This window comes from Pseudophryne corroboree, chromosome 3 (assembly GCF_028390025.1).
Source record: "Pseudophryne corroboree isolate aPseCor3 chromosome 3, aPseCor3.hap2, whole genome shotgun sequence".
In the NCBI taxonomy this organism is placed as follows: Eukaryota; Metazoa; Chordata; class Amphibia; order Anura; family Myobatrachidae; genus Pseudophryne; species Pseudophryne corroboree.
This window is the reverse complement of record NC_086446.1, coordinates 237,438,597-237,458,897: the sequence shown is the minus strand read 5'-3', so window position 1 is coordinate 237,458,897 and position 20,301 is coordinate 237,438,597. Positions and strand designations below refer to the sequence as shown.

The 20,301-nt window shown below is 47.5% G+C and overlaps 1 protein-coding gene across 2 annotated transcripts in view; it reads left to right on the top strand.

The window, feature by feature from the left end:
• Positions 1 to 2,464: 2,464 nt before the first annotated feature.
• Positions 2,465 to 20,301, top strand: part of SLC2A10 (solute carrier family 2 member 10) — a 65,035-nt gene continuing 47,198 nt past the window's right edge. For both annotated transcript variants that reach the window (XM_063958930.1, XM_063958928.1), the window contains exon 1: positions 2,465 to 2,684. The gene's annotated coding sequence lies outside the window, so the exon portion shown is untranslated. The remainder of the gene's footprint in view (positions 2,685 to 20,301) is intronic.

Genomic DNA, 20,301 nt, shown 5'->3' with positions numbered 1-20,301 from the left:
CCCAAAGCAGCAGGGTAACTGTGGCCGGTGCCCCCATAGAAATTGGATGACACAGACTCGTCATTATGCTTTGCTGTTTATGTATACTGTATATATATATATATATATATATATATATACACACACACACACACACACACACACACACACACACACACATATATATATACACACACACACATATGTATATATATATATATATATAGAGAGAGAGAGAGGGTCATTCCGACCTGGTCACACGCAGGCTATTTTTTGCACTGCTGCGACCAGGTAATTGCAGGGCTGCAATCGCTTGTGCTGTCTCTGCACAGCTCAGGACTTACTCTTCCAGTGCGATGATCCGGCTTGGAGCTGACATCAGGAACCCTCCTCTTCAACGGCTGGGCACACCTGCATTTTTCCGGACACTCCTCGAAAATGGTGAGTTGCCGCCCAGGTCCGCCTTTTGCCTGTCAATCTTCTTGCGTTCACCGCTGCTCCGTGGCGATGGCCGTCGTCGGTGACCGATGCGCCTGCGCTTTGTCGCCCGCACACATGCGCAGTTCAGACCCGTTCACATGGCTGCGAGAAATTGCAGCGGGCGAACGGGTCAGAATGACCCCCATAGACGGATAGATAGATAGACAGACATACATACATACATACCCACGGAAACCCCCCTGAATAAATCCTGCGTTTGTCCCTGGGAGTGGCTACATCCAGGAGCATGCTGTCGTTGATAATAGCATCAGATCTTTGCCGCAGCAGGGTAGATCATAAGCTCCGACCAATGACCAGCGGGACCGCGCATCATGATCGTTATCGTTCACAGACACTGAACGATCTGCACTATTATGAACGATTTGTAGTTCCGATCCATCAGAAACGGCCAAATCGTTCATAATATTAGATGTAGATAAAGTGGATGGAGATAAAGTACCAGCCAATCAGTTCCTGTCATTTTACAGACTGTGTTTAAAAAATGACAGTTGGGAGCTGATTGGCTGGTACTTTGGGGTCTGTTTACTAATATCCCTTTTCCATTACGATGCGGGTCGCAGCCGGGAGCCTGACACGGGTGCTACCCGGCTGCAACCCGCATCGGCGGCCCCTTTCCCATCAGCAGTCACTATCCCGGCATATTGCCGGGTTGGTGACGCTGCTAGTGACGCGGCAGGGGCGGTGCTGGGAGATCACATGATCTTCCAGCGCCTCCCTTCCATACAGTGTAAACGGGAGCGACACCCTTCCAGCGCCTCCCTTCCATACAGTGTAAACGGGAGCGACACCGCTTCCGTTTACACTACAACCCTACCCGGATCATTCCCGTGTCCTACCCAGGTAGCTAACTCGGTAGGATTCACGGGTCACTTGATCCGGGTTTTTGCGGAGGGACCCTTTTCCACTAGCAAAAAACACGGGTAAATGCACGCCCCCGTGCATTTACCCGTGTTTTTTGAGCTAGTGAAAAAGGGGTATAAGCCTTGGATGGAGATAAAGTACCAGCCAATGAGCTCCTGTCATTTTTCAAACACAGCCTGTAACATGGCAGTTAGGAGCTGATTGGCTGGTACTTTATCTCCATCCAAGGCTTAGTAAATAGATCCCTTTATCTCTCACCAAGGCTTAGTACATAGACCCCACAGTCACAGCCCCAACGTCATATGATTAGCATGTATTATTACCAGTTATTTATATAGCGCACACATATTCTGCAGCACTTTACAGAGAATATTTTGCCCATTCACATCAGTCCCTGCCCTAGTGGAGCTTACAATCTATATTCCCTATCACATGTACACAGACACACACATTCACACTAGGGTTAATATTTTTAGGAGCCAATTAACCTACCAGTATATTTTTGGATTGTGGAAGGAAACCGGAGGAATCCCATGCAAGTACGGGGAGAATATACAAACTCCACACAGTTAGGGCTATGGTGGGAATCAAACCCATGACCTCAGTGCGGTGAGGCAGTAATGCTAACCATTACACCATCTGTACTGCTTTTATCCATTGGTGTGAAAAAGTGGCTTCACAATCAGCTTAAATGATGATCTAAATGTTATGTGATGAATAACGCCCTACAGGTATAGGGTTAATTCCTACTGCAACCTACTTAGCATGATACAAGCATATGTCATCAAACATCTGTTGCACTCTGCAGCAAGGGCCTATCTGTCCATAATTAGACAGTAAGGGGGAGATTTATCAGAGCTTGGAGAGAGATAAATTGTGGAGAGATACAGGGGAGATGTACTAAGCCTTGGAGAGTGATAAAGTGGAGATAGATATGAATAATCAACCAATGAACCTCTGTCATTTTTTAAACGCAGCCTGTAAAATGACATTTAGAAGCTGATTGGTTACTACTTTATCTCCCGCCACGCTTTGATAAATCTCACCTAGTTTTTAAGCCTTGCCTAATTAACATAACAGAAGCTGTTGCTATAACTGCAATGGCTTTGAAATCCTTGTTAATTATCTGTTTCAGGCTTATCTCGTTTGTGACATGGCAAGCTCTGCATTTCAACCTGTTAGTACAGTCTAGTGGTCCTTGCTAGTGTGGAGATAATCTCTTGTTAACAGTACCCGAACCACGTCATCTCTAGATCGCTGCACAACATTGCTCATTACTTATAATGAACCCAGAAAGAAACTCTCCATTTGTGCACTGAAAGGACGCAAGGCTCCATTTAGTGGTATGTTTTCCATACAGTGATTTTTCTGCATTTCTCTCCCACTTCTTTTGATATTGACTGTTTATTCTTTTCAATCTTTTTAAAACATGTATGTGTCATATTTTATTTGTGATAGGTTTGTAACTGCTCATTATGTAAGCAAAATTATATAAATGGTTGTTTTAGTGTCATGCGAGAATTGATTTGAGAAATAATTGGAAACACTTCCTCTATCTAAAATGAGTGTGGTAAATTTTGTCAACATTCTGAATGTTTACAAAGTGACTGCATACATCTAAACTTGCTTCCCAACTTTTCAGCTGGTTCTTCAATTAAGTATATAGTGTGTATCTGTTATCCTGAGGTTCTGTTATGTGGAGGTGGACAGGGCTGTGCTTCTGTTCGTTCACATATTTTTCGATTGTCCGCTGCCAGCAATGGTTTTGCCTATCACATTGACCATAAAAATAATTTATTTTGGTAAGGAAATTACAAACCGTGGCAGTGGCACCCCTGCAAATACCATGACACCCAGTTTGTGAACTTCTGAGTATATATACATGTAAACCATAAGCAATAAAACAGGTTACCTATCCACATATTGATATACTGTACATATTTAAAGCGGTTCAAGTTCAGAACATGGGACCCCCAGACCCCAGGGTAAACTGTTTCAGAACATCATTAAACTTGTTCAGAACATTGAAACTAGAGATGAGCGGGTTCGGTTTCTTTGAATCCGAACCCGCACGAACTTCACTTTTTTTTTCACGGGTCCGAGCGACTCGGATCTTCCCGCCTTGCTCGGTTAACCCGAGCGCGCCCGAACGTCATCATGACGCTGTCGGATTCTCGCGAGACTCGGATTCTATATAAGGAGCCGCGCGTCGCCGCCATTTTCACACGTGCATTGAGATTGATAGGGAGAGGACGTGGCTGGCGTCCTCTCCATTTAGATTAGATTTAGAAGAGAGAGAGAGAGAGAGATTGCTGTGATACTGTAGATTAGAAGAGAGTGCAGACAGAGTTTAGTGACTGACGACCACAGTGACCAGTGACCACCAGAGACAGTGCAGTTGTTTGTTTTATTTAATATATCCGTTCTCTGCCTGAAAAAAACGATACACAGTCACACAGTGACTCAGTCTGTGTGCACTGCTCAGCCCAGTGTGCTGCACATCAATGTATTGTATATAAAGCTTATAATTGTGGGGGAGACTGGGGAGCACTGCAGGTTGTTATAGCAGGAGCCAGGAGTACATGATAAATAATATTATATTAAAATTAAACAGTGCACACTTTTGCTGCAGGAGTGCCACTGCCAGTGTGACTAGTGGTGACCAGTGCCTGACCACCAGTATATTAGTAGTATTGTATACTATCTCTTTATCAACCAGTCTATATTAGCAGCAGACACAGTACAGTGCGGTAGTTCACGGCTGTGGCTACCTCTGTGTCGGCACTCGGCAGGCAGTCCGTCCATCCATAATTGTATTATAATATATACCACCTAACCGTGGTTTTTTTTTCATTCTTTATACCGTCGTCATACTAGTTGTTACGAGTATACTACTATCTCTTTATCAACCAGTGTACAGTGCGGTAGTTCACGGCTGTGGCTACCTCTGTGTCGGCACTCGGCAGGCAGTCCGTCCAACCATAATTGTATTATATACCACCTAACCGTGGTTTTTTTTCCATTCTTTATACCGTCGTCATACTAGTTGTTACGAGTATACTACTATCTCTTTATCAACCAGTGTACAGTGCGGTAGTTCACGGCTGTGGCTACCTCTGTGTCGGCACTCGGCAGGCAGTCCGTCCATCCATAATTGTATTATAATATATACCACCTAACCGTGGTTTTTTTTTCATTCTTTATACCGTCGTCATACTAGTTGTTACGAGTATACTACTATCTCTTTATCAACCAGTGTACAGTGCGGTAGTTCACGGCTGTGGCTACCTCTGTGTCGGCACTCGGCAGGCAGTCCGTCCAACCATAATTGTATTATATACCACCTAACCGTGGTTTTTTTTTCATTCTTTATACCGTCGTCATACTAGTTGTTACGAGTATACTACTATCTCTTTATCAACCAGTGTACAGTGCGGTAGTTCACGGCTGTGGCTACCTCTGTGTCGGCACTCGGCAGGCAGTCCGTCCAACCATAATTGTATTATAATATATACCACCTAACCGTGGTTTTTTTTTCATTCTTTATACCGTCGTCATACTAGTTGTTACGAGTATACTACTATCTCTTTATCAACCAGTGTACAGTGCGGTAGTTCACGGCTGTGGCTACCTCTGTGTCGGCACTCGGCAGGCAGTCCGTCCAACCATAATTGTATTATATACCACCTAACCGTGGTTTTTTTTTCATTCTTTATACCGTCGTCATACTAGTTGTTACGAGTATACTACTATCTCTTTATCAACCAGTGTACAGTGCGGTAGTTCACGGCTGTGGCTACCTCTGTGTCGGCACTCGGCAGGCAGTCCGTCCAACCATAATTGTATTATAATATATACCACCTAACCGTGGTTTTTTTTTCATTCTTTATACCGTCGTCATACTAGTTGTTACGAGTATACTACTATCTCTTTATCAACCAGTGTACAGTGCGGTAGTTCACGGCTGTGGCTACCTCTGTGTCGGCACTCGGCAGGCAGTCCGTCCATCCATAATTGTATTATAATATATACCACCTAACCGTGGTTTTTTTTTCATTCTTTATACCGTCGTCATACTAGTTGTTACGAGTATACTACTATCTCTTTATCAACCAGTGTACAGTGCGGTAGTTCACGGCTGTGGCTACCTCTGTGTCGGCACTCGGCAGGCAGTCCGTCCAACCATAATTGTATTATAATATATACCACCTAACCGTGGTTTTTTTTTCATTCTTTATACCGTCGTCATACTAGTTGTTACGAGTATACTACTATCTCTTTATCAACCAGTGTACAGTGCGGTAGTTCACGGCTGTGGCTACCTCTGTGTCGGCACTCGGCAGGCAGTCCGTCCATCCATAATTGTATTATATACCACCTAACCGTGGTTTTTTTATACCACCTAACCGTGGCAGTCCGTCCATAATTGTATACTAGTATCCAATCCATCCATCTCCATTGTTTACCTGAGGTGCCTTTTAGTTCTGCCTATAAAATATGGAGAACAAAAAAGTTGAGGTTCCAAAATTAGGGAAAGATCAAGATCCACTTCCACCTCGTGCTGAAGCTGCTGCCACTAGTCATGGCCGAGACGATGAAATGCCATCAACGTCGTCTGCCAAGGCCGATGCCCAATGTCATAGTACAGAGCATGTCAAATCCAAAACACCAAATATCAGAAAAAAAAGGACTCCAAAACCTAAAATAAAATTGTCGGAGGAGAAGCGTAAACTTGCCAATATGCCATTTACCACACGGAGTGGCAAGGAACGGCTGAGGCCCTGGCCTATGTTCATGGCTAGTGGTTCAGCTTCACATGAGGATGGAAGCACTCAGCCTCTCGCTAGAAAACTGAAAAGACTCAAGCTGGCAAAAGCACCGCAAAGAACTGTGCGTTCTTTGAAATCCCAAATCCACAAGGAGAGTCCAATTGTGTCGGTTGCGATGCCTGACCTTCCCAACACTGGACGTGAAGAGCATGCGCCTTCCACCATTTGCACGCCCCCTGCAAGTGCTGGAAGGAGCACCCGCAGTCCAGTTCCTGATAGTCAGATTGAAGATGTCAGTGTTGAAGTACACCAGGATGAGGAGGATATGGGTGTTGCTGGCGCTGGGGAGGAAATTGACCAGGAGGATTCTGATGGTGAGGTGGTTTGTTTAAGTCAGGCACCCGGGGAGACACCTGTTGTCCGTGGGAGGAATATGGCCGTTGACATGCCAGGTGAAAATACCAAAAAAATCAGCTCTTCGGTGTGGAGGTATTTCACCAGAAATGCGGACAACAGGTGTCAAGCCGTGTGTTCCCTTTGTCAAGCTGTAATAAGTAGGGGTAAGGACGTTAACCACCTCGGAACATCCTCCCTTATACGTCACCTGCAGCGCATTCATAATAAGTCAGTGACAAGTTCAAAAACTTTGGGTGACAGCGGAAGCAGTCCACTGACCAGTAAATCCCTTCCTCTTGTAACCAAGCTCACGCAAACCACCCCACCAACTCCCTCAGTGTCAATTTCCTCCTTCCCCAGGAATGCCAATAGTCCTGCAGGCCATGTCACTGGCAAGTCTGACGAGTCCTCTCCTGCCTGGGATTCCTCCGATGCATCCTTGCGTGTAACGCCTACTGCTGCTGGCGCTGCTGTTGTTGCCGCTGGGAGTCGATGGTCATCCCAGAGGGGAAGTCGTAAGCCCACTTGTACTACTTCCAGTAAGCAATTGACTGTTCAACAGTCCTTTGCGAGGAAGATGAAATATCACAGCAGTCATCCTACTGCAAAGCGGATAACTGAGTCCTTGACAACTATGTTGGTGTTAGACGTGCGTCCGGTATCCGCCGTTAGTTCACAGGGAACTAGACAATTTATTGAGGCAGTGTGCCCCCGTTACCAAATACCATCTAGGTTCCACTTCTCTAGGCAGGCGATACCGAGAATGTACACGGACGTCAGAAAAAGACTCACCAGTGTCCTAAAAAATGCAGTTGTACCCAATGTCCACTTAACCACGGACATGTGGACAAGTGGAGCAGGGCAGGGTCAGGACTATATGACTGTGACAGCCCACTGGGTAGATGTATGGACTCCCGCCGCAAGAACAGCAGCGGCGGCACCAGTAGCAGCATCTCGCAAACGCCAACTCTTTCCTAGGCAGGCTACGCTTTGTATCACCGCTTTCCAGAATACGCACACAGCTGAAAACCTCTTACGGCAACTGAGGAAGATCATCGCGGAATGGCTTACCCCAATTGGACTCTCCTGTGGATTTGTGGCATCGGACAACGCCAGCAATATTGTGTGTGCATTAAATATGGGCAAATTCCAGCACGTCCCATGTTTTGCACATACCTTGAATTTGGTGGTGCAGAATTTTTTAAAAAACGACAGGGGCGTGCAAGAGATGCTGTCGGTGGCCAGAAAAATTGCGGGACACTTTCGGCGTACAGGCACCACGTACAGAAGACTGGAGCACCACCAAAAACTACTGAACCTGCCCTGCCATCATCTGAAGCAAGAAGTGGTAACGAGGTGGAATTCAACCCTCTATATGCTTCAGAGGTTGGAGGAGCAGCAAAAGGCCATTCAAGCCTATACAATTGAGCACGATATAGGAGATGGAATGCACCTGTCTCAAGTGCAGTGGAGAATGATTTCAACGTTGTGCAAGGTTCTGATGCCCTTTGAACTTGCCACACGTGAAGTCAGTTCAGACACTGCCAGCCTGAGTCAGGTCATTCCCCTCATCAGGCTTTTGCAGAAGAAGCTGGAGGCATTGAAGAAGGAGCTAACACGGAGCGATTCCGCTAGGCATGTGGGACTTGTGGATGCAGCCCTTAATTCGCTTAACAAGGATTCACGGGTGGTCAATCTGTTGAAATCAGAGCACTACATTTTGGCCACCGTGCTCGATCCTAGATTTAAAGCCTACCTTGGATCTCTCTTTCCGGCAGACACAGGTCTGCTGGGGTTGAAAGACCTGCTGGTGACAAAATTGTCAAGTCAAGCGGAACGCGACCTGTCAACATCTCCTCCTTCACATTCTCCCGCAACTGGGGGTGCGAGGAAAAGGCTCAGAATTCCGAGCCCACCCGCTGGCGGTGATGCAGGGCAGTCTGGAGCGACTGCTGATGCTGACATCTGGTCCGGACTGAAGGACCTGACAACGATTACGGACATGTCGTCTACTGTCACTGCATATGATTCTCTCAACATTGATAGAATGGTGGAGGATTATATGAGTGACCGCATCCAAGTAGGCACGTCACACAGTCCGTACTTATACTGGCAGGAAAAAGAGGCAATTTGGAGGCCCTTGCACAAACTGGCTTTATTCTACCTAAGTTGCCCTCCCACAAGTGTGTACTCCGAAAGAGTGTTTAGTGCCGCCGCTCACCTTGTCAGCAATCGGCGTACGAGGTTACATCCAGAAAATGTGGAGAAGATGATGTTCATTAAAATGAATTATAATCAATTCCTCCGCGGAGACATTGACCAGCAGCAATTGCCTCCACAAAGTACACAGGGAGCTGAGATGGTGGATTCCAGTGGGGACGAATTGATAATCTGTGAGGAGGGGGATGTACACGGTGATATATCGGAGGGTGAAGATGAGGTGGACATCTTGCCTCTGTAGAGCCAGTTTGTGCAAGGAGAGATTAATTGCTTCTTTTTTGGGGGGGGTCCAAACCAACCCGTCATATCAGTCACAGTCGTGTGGCAGACCCTGTCACTGAAATGATGGGTTGGTTAAAGTGTGCATGTCCTGTTTTGTTTATACAACATAAGGGTGGGTGGGAGGGCCCAAGGATAATTCCATCTTGCACCTCTTTTTTCTTTTCTTTTTCTTTGCATCATGTGCTGATTGGGGAGGGTTTTTTGGAAGGGACATCCTGCGTGACACTGCAGTGCCACTCCTAGATGGGCCCGGTGTTTGTGTCGGCCACTAGGGTCGCTAATCTTACTCACACAGCTACCTCATTGCGCCTCTTTTTTTCTTTGCGTCATGTGCTGTTTGGGGAGGGTTTTTTGGAAGGGACATCCTGCGTGACACTGCAGTGCCACTCCTAGATGTGCCCGGTGTTTGTGTCGGCCACTAGGGTCGCTAATCTTACTCACACAGCTACCTCATTGCGCCTCTTTTTTTCTTTGCGTCATGTGCTGTTTGGGGAGGGTTTTTTGGAAGGGACATCCTGCGTGACACTGCAGTGCCACTCCTAGATGTGCCCGGTGTTTGTGTCGGCCACTAGGGTCGCTAATCTTACTCACACAGTCAGCTACCTCATTGCGCCTCTTTTTTTCTTTGCGTCATGTGCTGTTTGGGGAGGGTTTTTTGGAAGGGCCATCCTGCGTGACACTGCAGTGCCACTCCTAGATGGGCCCGGTGTTTGTGTCGGCCACTAGGGTCGCTAATCTTACTCACACAGCTACCTCATTGCGCCTCTTTTTTTCTTTGCGTCATGTGCTGTTTGGGGAGGGTTTTTTGGAAGGGACATCCTGCGTGACACTGCAGTGCCACTCCTAGATGGGCCCGGTGTTTGTGTCGGCCACTAGGGTCGCTTATCTTACTCACACAGCGACCTCGGTGCAAATTTTAGGACTAAAAATAATATTGTGAGGTGTGAGGTATTCAGAATAGACTGAAAATGAGTGTAAATTATGGTTTTTGAGGTTAATAATACTTTGGGATCAAAATGACCCCCAAATTCTATGATTTAAGCTGTTTTTTTAGTGTTTTTGGAAAAAAACACCCGAATCCAAAACACACCCGAATCCGACAAAAATAATTCGGTGAGGTTTTGCCAAAACGCGTTCGAACCCAAAACACGGCCGCGGAACCGAACCCAAAACCAAAACACAAAACCCGAAAAATTTCAGGCGCTCATCTCTAATTGAAACGTCTACCCTTGCAGGCTCACTTCACTCGCCACGCTTTAGTCACGTGGCCCGTCACAGGTTACAATTCCAACTGGCGTGAGTCCTGATGTGGTCGCTCATGTCAGAACTCTGTCTTATGCCTTTTGCATATTAGGTTGCACACAGATACCCTTGTATCTTCCTTTTTTGCATTGCCAATGCAATTAAAACACATATTTTGGGGAAAAGTCTCTGGCAGAAGGGTTGGTGCTGATAAGTCACAAAGGGGCAGATGTATTAACCTGGAGAAGGCATAAGGAAGTGATAAACCAGTGATATGTGCAAGGTGATAAAGGCACCAGCCAATCAGCTCCAATATGTAAATTAACAGTTAGGATCTGATTGGCTGGTGCCTTTATCACCTTGCTCATATCACTGGTTTATCACTTCCTTATGCCTTCTCCAGCTTAATACATCTGCCCCATAGTGCATAGAGCTGTTTGAGCAAAGGTGTATGTGGACACGTCATGTTTCACAATAGCTGGAAAGCTACGTGTTGCTGTTGTCTGCTCCACCTTTTCTAGGGAAGTACTAATCAGCATCTTTTAGTTAGTACCCCAAGTGTCAGTCTGGTATTGTTCTGGGACTACGAGTGTCAGTGTGCAATTGTTCTGGTACCCTTAGTCTGGCATTGTTCTTGCCAACATTTTGCACTGGTTTTCACTGGCGTAACTACAGCCCCTGCAGCCACTATGGAGGCGCCAGGCAAACCCTGGCAACGAGCATGACACCTCTGGCAATGAGCATTACTTACACGGGTGCTACCCGGCTGCAACCCGCATCGGCGGCCCCTTTCCCATCTGTTTCAGAACATCATTAAACTTGTTCAGAACATTGAAACGTCTACCCTTGCAGGCTCACTTCACTCGCCACGCTTTAGTCACGTGGCCCGTCACAGGTTACAATTCCAACTGGCGTGAGTCCTGATGTGGTCGCTCATGTCAGAACTCTGTCTTATGCCTTTTGCATATTAGGTTGCACACAGATACCCTTGTATCTTCCTTTTTTGCATTGCCAATGCAATTAAAACACATATTTTGGGGAAAAGTCTCTGGCAGAAGGGTTGGTGCTGATAAGTCACAAAGGGGCAGATGTATTAACCTGGAGAAGGCATAAGGAAGTGATTAACCAGTGATATGTGCAAGGTGATAAAGGCACCAGCCAATCAGCTCCAATATGTAAATTAACAGTTAGGATCTGATTGGCTGGTGCCTTTATCACCTTGCTCATATCACTGGTTTATCACATCCTTATGCCTTCTCCAGCTTAATACATCTGCCCCATAGTGCATAGAGCTGTTTGAGCAAAGGTGTATGTGGACACGTCATGTTTCACAATAGCTGGAAAGCTACGTGTTGCTGTTGTCTGCTCCACCTTTTCTAGGGAAGTACTAATCAGCATCTTTTAGTTAGTACCCCAAGTGTCAGTCTGGTATTGTTCTGGGACTACGAGTGTCAGTGTGCAATTGTTCTGGTACCCTTAGTCTGGCATTGTTCTTGCCAACATTTTACACTGGTTTTCACTGGCGTAACTACAGCCCCTGCAGCCACTATGGAGGCGCCAGGCAAACCCTGGCAACGAGCATGACACCTCTGGCAATGAGCATTACTCACCTGGCAACGAGCATGACACTCCGAGCATGAAACCCCTGGCAAGGAGCATGGAACCCAGAAAATAAAATCCCTTGCAACGAGCATGGAACCCAGCGCACGAAACCCCTAGTAGTGAGCAGGTAATTTAAAAGTAATTGAAAGCCTTACTGTGGGGCACAATGTGTAAGGAGCATTGTGGTGTGTGGCATAATGTATCACGGGCATTGCTGTGTGTGGCATAATTATAACAGAATCAGAATCAGCTTTATTGGCCAGGTATACTTGCATATACTAGAAATTTGTCTTCAGTTTGCTATACATCAGCCAAGTAGGTAACAGATAAGCAGGGGGGGGGGGGGGGGGGGGCAAGTAAAGTCATACAGATAGGTGGACCGCTTGGGGAAAGAAACTTTTGAGGCTTCTAGTGGACCTGGTGGGGGTGGCCCTGTAACGCCTGCCTGAAGGAATCAAGTTAAACATGCTGTGGCCGGGGTGTAGCTGGTCTTTTAGTATCTTCGTTGCTCGCTTTTTAGCTCTGGACAGGTACAGGTCCTGGACTGAGGGAAGGTCGGCCCCGATGATCTTCTCTGCGGTTCTGACCACCTTTTGGAGCCTGCATCTGTCCCTCACGCTGGCTGAGCCGTACCATACCAGTATCGAGGAGCACAGTACCGACTCCACAATCGCGGAGTAGAATAGAAGCAGGAGCTTCTGGGGGATGTTGAACTTCCTTAGTTGCCTGAGGAAAAACAACCTCTGCTGCGCTTTCCCAACAGTGGCGTCAGAGTTGGATCCCCACTTAAGCCAAGATGGCGCCACAGATGGCTGCCTCGGAGCTATGCAACTAAGCCAAAATAATTCTAACAGGCATTGTGGTGTGTGGCATAATGTGTCACGGGCATTATGGTGTGTGGCATACTGCATCGCGGGCATTGCAGCAATTAAAGACAGGGGTGCCGATGTACTCAAAATGTCAACATCACAATGTTAACAAGTATGTCACCATTGTTAAAATGTTGACAAGTGAAATGTTGACATTGTCAGAAGTTCGATATTCGGATTAGGCTGCGGGTGGGAAGGTAGGGGTTAGGCTGTAGATAGGGGATCAGTACTAAATGCCACCGGCCGGAATCCCGGCGGTCAACAATCCCGTCAGGGGTGGCGAGCGGAAAAGCAGCCCCTTGCGGGCTCGCTTCGCTCGCCACGCTGCGGGCACGGTGCTTCGCTACGCTCGGCACACTATTATATTCTCCCTCTATGGGTGTCGTGGACACCCACGGAGGGAGAATATGTCGGGATTGTGGCGGTCGGGATTCCGGCGTCGGTATTTCGACCGCCGGGATTCCGGCCGGCGGCATCTTGACCGCATCCCGTAGATAGAGGGTTAGGGGTTTTGGTTACGGTTAATGATCTTGGCTCTGACCCAGAAGTGACACATGAGAGTCAGATGTGGGTGGGGTCAGGGCCGAAACTAGGATTTTTGGCACCCGGGGCGAGGCAGTAATTTGGCGGGCCCCTCATACAACATTTTTTTTTATCCAAATTACGCCACACGTTATATCACACAATAGAGCCCCTTATCCACAATATGCCACACAGCCCCTTTATAACACATTATGCCACACATTAGTATCCCATATACATCTTGCGCTACACAGTAATAATTCTTGCAGGCAGGGGCGGATCTAGATTATTGTTGCTTTTTCTTGGGGGGGCATGTATACTTTGGAACCGCTATTAGACGCACTGCCTCAGGGCAGCACAACTGGACACCTGGCTAAGTATTCTATGGGTGGAATTCAAATGTTTGAAAAGTCGGTTGGGTGTCTGTTTTTTTGCTGTCTGTTAGATAGGAATAAGCAGACTCTCAACTGACTTTTCACACATTTGAATCTCCCCCCATGTGTAAGCATGTGAGTGCTGGTATAACGGATAGAGAGAGAGAGAGAGAGAGAGAGAGAGAGAGAGAGAGAGACTGCATATAGAATGTATTAATAATCCATCTAGCAATGGGGCAGATGTATTAACCTGGAGAAGGCATAAGGAAGTGATAAACCAGTGATATGTGCAATGTGATAAAGGCAGCAGCCAATCAGATTATAACTGTTAATTTACATATTGGAGCTGATTGGCTGGTGCCTTTATCACCTTGCACATATCACTGGTTTATCACTTCCTTATGCCTCCTCCAGGTTAATACATCTGCCCCAATGTTTCTTATACATGAATACACCACTGTGCAAGTAGTAACAATAATCCAACAGGAAAATTGAAACATGAATAATCTGGCATGGTTGTGCTGTGCATTATAGTCTAAACAGAAATGTTCTGATTATTTAAAGTAGTTATTATTTAGACTACTTTGAGTAGTCAGTAAGCTATGGAGCTGGTAGCTTTAAAAAATAAAGTGAATTAAAATACTCCCACTGTATTGAGCCATCTGATGACCCAAATAAGCACCAGAGACGTTTGCAGCTACAGGTATAGACAGGTATGAAGATAGAGAACCCATATAAAAGCACGTTATGTACATGGTTTATGTGTGTAGGATAGAAGACTGCTGGGATGTGGGCTGTGCTGCTACGGAGAGCTTTCAATAGGACACAGGTTCTCAAACTCAGTCCTTAGGACCCCACACAGTGCATGTTTTGCAGGTCTCCTCACAGAATCACAAGTGAAATAATTAGCTCCACCTGTGGACATTTTAAAATGTGTCAGTGAGTAATAAATACAACTGTGCACCTGCTGGGTGACCTGCAAAACATGCACTGTGTGGGGACCGAGTTTGAGAACCTGTGCAATAGGACATCCTGTAGGCTGTCAGTGTGATATATAGCTGCTGCTGCCCCGGGATCTGGCAGGGTAGGGTCTAGGTTCCCTTCGTGGAGAGGACCTTTCCCATAAGCCCCTGGGTTCATGTCACAAACTATTTGGAATAGTAACCTGTGGCGAGCGGAGTGGAGCGAGACACAGAGCCAAAAGCGTGGCGAGCGTCCAATGGTGCATAGAATTTTTTTTTACCTCAAACGAATGGAGAACGGACAAAAAACTCAGGTGCTGTAAGGGCGGAAGTTCTCTCCTACCCTCTTCTTCTGTCACTTCCAAGTCCTGATCATGAAGGTAACATAGACACAACCGATCTGGCAGGCTCACAATACACTGCTGTGCAGTCGATAGATCTAAATTGCAGCAGACAGCATAATGGATCCGAAAATCTTAGATGCCGGCAAAGCAGAAAGCAGCGATTCCACACAACGGGGGCTTATTGCAGCTGGCTGAGGGAGCTGAATGGAGGTCTTGCACCCATACAAATCCGGCACCCAGGGCGCATGTATATCGGCATCATGTCTGGCTCTGTGTACAGGTGCCCTGCCGATCGCCTGCACACTGGCTGCAGGGACTTACCTCATAGCTGAGTGGGCAAATTCATACGCCTGCCCAGTCATTACTTGCAGACCGACCAATTGATCAGCGAGTTGGCCACCGTGTATGCTTACCGTATAGAATGCATTTTATATGTCAGGTGCCCCAAAAATAAATTCCAGCACCTGATTTAAGATTACCACCTACAGCAGGCATTACCAACCTTGGTCCTCAAGGCACACTAAAGGGGCCCATACATCTGTGCTCGCAATTTATTGTTTCACAGATCACAAGTTTTTTTCCCCAAGATTTATTGTTTTTAAAATCTGACCATGCCCATACATTACAGATATTTCTGCAGCGGGGTACACTGGGGTTCCACAGGGATAACATCAGGGTGTAGAGTTGGATCTTGATCTGAGGCACCAACAGGTTAAAAGCTTTGACTGTTCCCAAGATGCACAGCGCCGGCTCCTCTATAACCCTGCCTCCGTGCACAGGAGCTCAGTTTGTAAGTTGGTGCCTGCAGTGCAGGCTAACAACAGGGAGGGCTGCACTGGGCAGCCCTGAAAAGAGCTTTCATTTGAAGAAAGAAGGCTTCAAGAGCCGCAGCATAGGCACTTAAAAGTGCTGTGTCATTCTGACACATCGTGCTGCGGCTCCCTCACCCCCCAGTGGCGCTGTATACTCCCGCGCCCTGGTTGCCGGGTAACTACAGCGGAGGGCTCCGGTTCTTACATAGGGCACACACACCGCCGCTGCTCTCCAGGATTGCGTGGCTGCTGCAAGGAGGAGGTAAGAGGGTCCCCCAGGCTTGACCCGCTGCAAACCGCGATCCGGCGTGGTCTATGGGAGGCAGACCGTGCGCACTGGCGTGGACACTGTGGCCATGCAGGGACCCCACTAGACCACCAGGGCAAGGGTACAGGTCGGATTGTAGCATTAATCCGTTTCCATAAGGCCCACAGTACCCGGTGGTGAAGTGCAGCAAGGGGATCTGACTCTGACCTGTAGCCCCAGCCCCAGGGCACCATTTACTGCTAATGTACCCTCCCTGGAGCTGCATCTCTCTCTCTCCCTCACTCCCTGTCAGTGTTTGGGCGCCAATACACACAGCTGCGCTGATCTGGGACAGCTGGGCAATGCCTCCTCTGTCAAGCAGCGTGCATCTTCAGTGCTGTGCATTTACAGGACTCTTTAAGTATTCTGCATGTCTTTAGACAGCGTTAGTTAAGAACAAGTGCACATTGTAAGGGATATTTAGTACAAATACCCTCTGATATACATCCATTCTTTACTGTGCATTGATATGTCTATATACCTAATTACATACCTCCCAACTATCCCGATTTACAGTCCCGCTTTTTTGGGGCTGTCCCTCCCGCGGGCCGCAGCGTCTATTCCAGTGAGGGAGAGGGACTGGGGGCATGGCCAGCGGCTCACAGAATGCTGGCTGTGCCCCCACTGTGACGAAATTTGGAGGCGTGGCTCGCATTCGCGTCACCCACACAAAGCCACGCTCCCTTTCCATTAGACCACACCCCCTTTTCGGCGCCGTGCGGCTCAGCCGCGCAAAGAGTCCCTCCTTGCAGCACCAGCATGTTGGGAGGTATGTAATTAGCTTTACTTGAGTAGTGTGTTTACTAAAGTATTGCTAGTCCAGTGCAGTTTTATTGTTATTTGTGATCATTTCTGCATTGTTCATGTGACTTTGTGTGTGCCAGTAGCTGCTGTGTGATTTCCATTCCGTGTATCTCACATACACTGCTATCCCTATATTCTGAACCCTGATGGGGGCTAAGTGCGTCAGGGTGTTCATATAATATAGGCCCTCATTCCGAGTTGATCGGTCGCAAGGCGAATTTAGCAGAGTTACACATGCTAAGCCGCCGCCTACTGGGAGTGAATCTTAGCTTCTTAAAATTGCGACCGATGTATTCGCAATATTGCGATTACTAACTACTTAGCAGTTTCAGAGTAGCTCCAGACTTACTCTGCCTGTGCGATCATTTCAGTGCTTGTCGTTCCTGGTTGACGTCACAAACACACCCAGCGTTCGCCCAGGCACTCCCACCGTTTCTCCGGCCACTCCTGCGTTTTTCCCGGAAACGGTAGCGTTTTCAGCCACACGCCCCTGAAACGCCGTGTTTCCGCCCAGTAACACCCATTTCCTGTCAATCACATTACGATCGCCGGAGCGAAGAAAAAGCCGTGAGTAAAAATACTTTCTTCATAGTAAAGTTACTTGGCGCAGTCGCAGTGCGAACATTGCACATGCGTACTAGGCGGATTTTCACTGCGATGCGATGAAAAATACCGAGCGAACAACTCGGAATGAGGGCCATAGTGTTTATCACAGGATATACTCTGTTGGTATTTTTTCTGTGTGTTACAGTCACCATTTACCTCTTAAATCCTCCGTGTGTGCTCTGCCTGTAGTCACACTATCCAGGGGGATTTTTGTTAGGTATTCTGTCTGCTTATATTGTACTATTCCACCCTAATGTAAAACTTTCCTATAATGTCAACTCATCAGGGTGAGGGTTCCGTGACTGCAGTGCTCATGCCATGGATGTCATCTAAGCGGGCCCTTACGTCCTCACAATCCACTCATGTTACAGATACTTCATCTGATGAAGGTGGCGCATATACTGATCCCTCAGACACTGATGCAGATGCTTCTGATGGGGAATCCCTGACCCAAGTGGATGTTCCTGACCTCTTAGAGGCAATAAGGCTGATTCTTCAAATTGATGATGACGAAGAGCCACCGGCTCCCTCTAAGAAACCAGATAAGTTTAAGCGTCAGAAGGTTACTAAATTAGTTTACTCTGACCATTTAGTTGACATACGTCAGGAATCCTGGGAATATTGAGGTAAGAAATTCTCTCTGTCTAAGAATATACTGGCTCGTTATCCCCTCACTGCAGAGTTAAGCAAAAATTGGGAAACACTGCCGTCGGTGGACTCACAGGTCGCACGCCTGGTGGTATCATCTGCTCTGCCTGTCACTACCGTCACATCTCTGAAGGAACCGACGGATAAGCGTATGGAGGGTTGCTTGAAGTCCATTTACACTCTGGCTGGAGCTGTGCATAGGCCTACTATTGCAGCCTCTTGGGCTGCTAAAGCTATAGAGGCCTGGGTTCAGGAAGTAGAAGCGGAACTACCGTCTAATTTTCCTGATAATGCAAAACAGTGTCTTTCATACATTGTTACAGCCTCTCATTATATTCATGAGGCAGCATCGGATGCAGGTATCCTAGCGGCCAAAGCGTCTACCACGTCTATTCTGGCTCGCTGGATCCTCTGGTTGCGGTCCTGGTCGGTAGATCTGGACTAAAAAAAGACCTTGGAGGTTAACCCTTTTAAGGGAAACATTCTTGTTGGGGAAGATCTCAACAAGATTGTCGCTGACTTAGCGTCTGCTACGACTGCATGTCTGCCCAGTACTTCTCCTTTGGTACCGAAGGCTGAGTTCTTCCTTTCATTCCTTTCAACCTCCCGGTAAAGCAAAGGGTCAGGCATACCTGAAACAGGCTCGCACTTCCAAATCCACTAAGCCCAAACATAAACGTGCCTGGGCTGCCCATCAGCCTGCTGCCAAAACAGACAAGCCTGCTGCATGACGGGGCGGGCCACCCTCTGGGGGATGCCAGGGTGGGAGGCTGACTTCTACGGTTTGCTCAGGTATGGCTACAATCAACTTCGGACACCTGGGTAAGGGAAGCCGTCACTCACGGATACGCCATCTCTTTCAAGAAACGTCCCTCTCGCCAGTTTTGCTGAACAAACATCCCTTTGGATCCGGTAAAAGCACAAACTCTCCATCTGGTGGTACAATCCCATCCCTCCTGGATACGGGAGTGGTAGTGAGATGCACAGGGCACTATTCAACGCTGTTCCTAGTTCCGAAACCAAATGGATCTTCTCGGCCCATTCTCAACCTCAAGTCTCTAAACAAATATGTGAAAGTTTCCAAATTCTGTATGGAAACTCTTCGCTCTATTGTTCTGGCCCCGGAGACCAAGGAATACATGGTATCCCTGGATATACAGGATGCTTACCTGCATATACCTGTTGCAGTGTCGCATCAGCAATACCTGCGGTTTGCTATTGGCAACCTACATTTTCAATTCCAGGCCTTGCCTTTTGGTCTGACCTCGCCTTCTCGAGTTTTCACTAAGGTCATGGCGGTCATGACGGCCCTACTCCGCCGTCAGGGTATCAGGATCTGTGCAGGAGTCGTCCATTCTGGATCTCCAACTGGGTCCTTCTGACAATGAATGCCAGTCTGCGCGGTTGGGGCGCATTGTTGGAGCAACACTCTCTTCAGGGTCGGTGGACCAGGGAGGAATCTTTCCTCCCGATAAACATTCTGGAATTGCGGGCAGTGTTCAGTGCATTGATACTAGCCTTGCCTCTAGTACAGAGCAGGCCTGTTCAAGTACAGTCGGACAACGCCACAATGGTGGCGTACATAAATCATCAAGGCGGCGCTCGAAGCCGCATGGCAATGATGGAAGTGTCAAAAATACGTTGCTGGGAGGAACGCCATCGACCAGCCATATTGGCAGTGTTCATTCCAGGAGTCCTCAACTGGGAAGCGGACTTCCTCAGTCACACGCCGGAGAGTGGAGCCTTCATCCAGAAGTCTTTCAACTCCTAGTGGACAAGTGGGGCCTACCAGATGTAGACTTGATGGCATCTCGACACAATCACAAGGTTCCGGTCTTCGAAGCATGGACAAGGGATCCTCAAGCAGCATTCGTGGACGCACTGGCAAATCCATGGAACTTTCGGCTGCCCGGGTGTCACTTCTGCCCAGGGTGATAAGGAAGTTCAAGCAAGAAGGAGGAATTCTACTTCTAATCGCTCCAGCGTGGCCCAGACGGCATTGGTTCTCAGACCTGCAGGGTCTCTCGATAGAGCGTCCTCTTCTACTTCCACAGCACCCAGACCTCCTCGTTTAGGGCCCTTGTGTCCACCAGGATTTGGCCCAGCTGGCTTTTACGGCGTGGCTCTTGAAGCTTCCATACTAAGGGCCAAAGGATTTTCTGAGGTGGTTGTTCAAACTATGTTGAACCGTCGTAAACCGG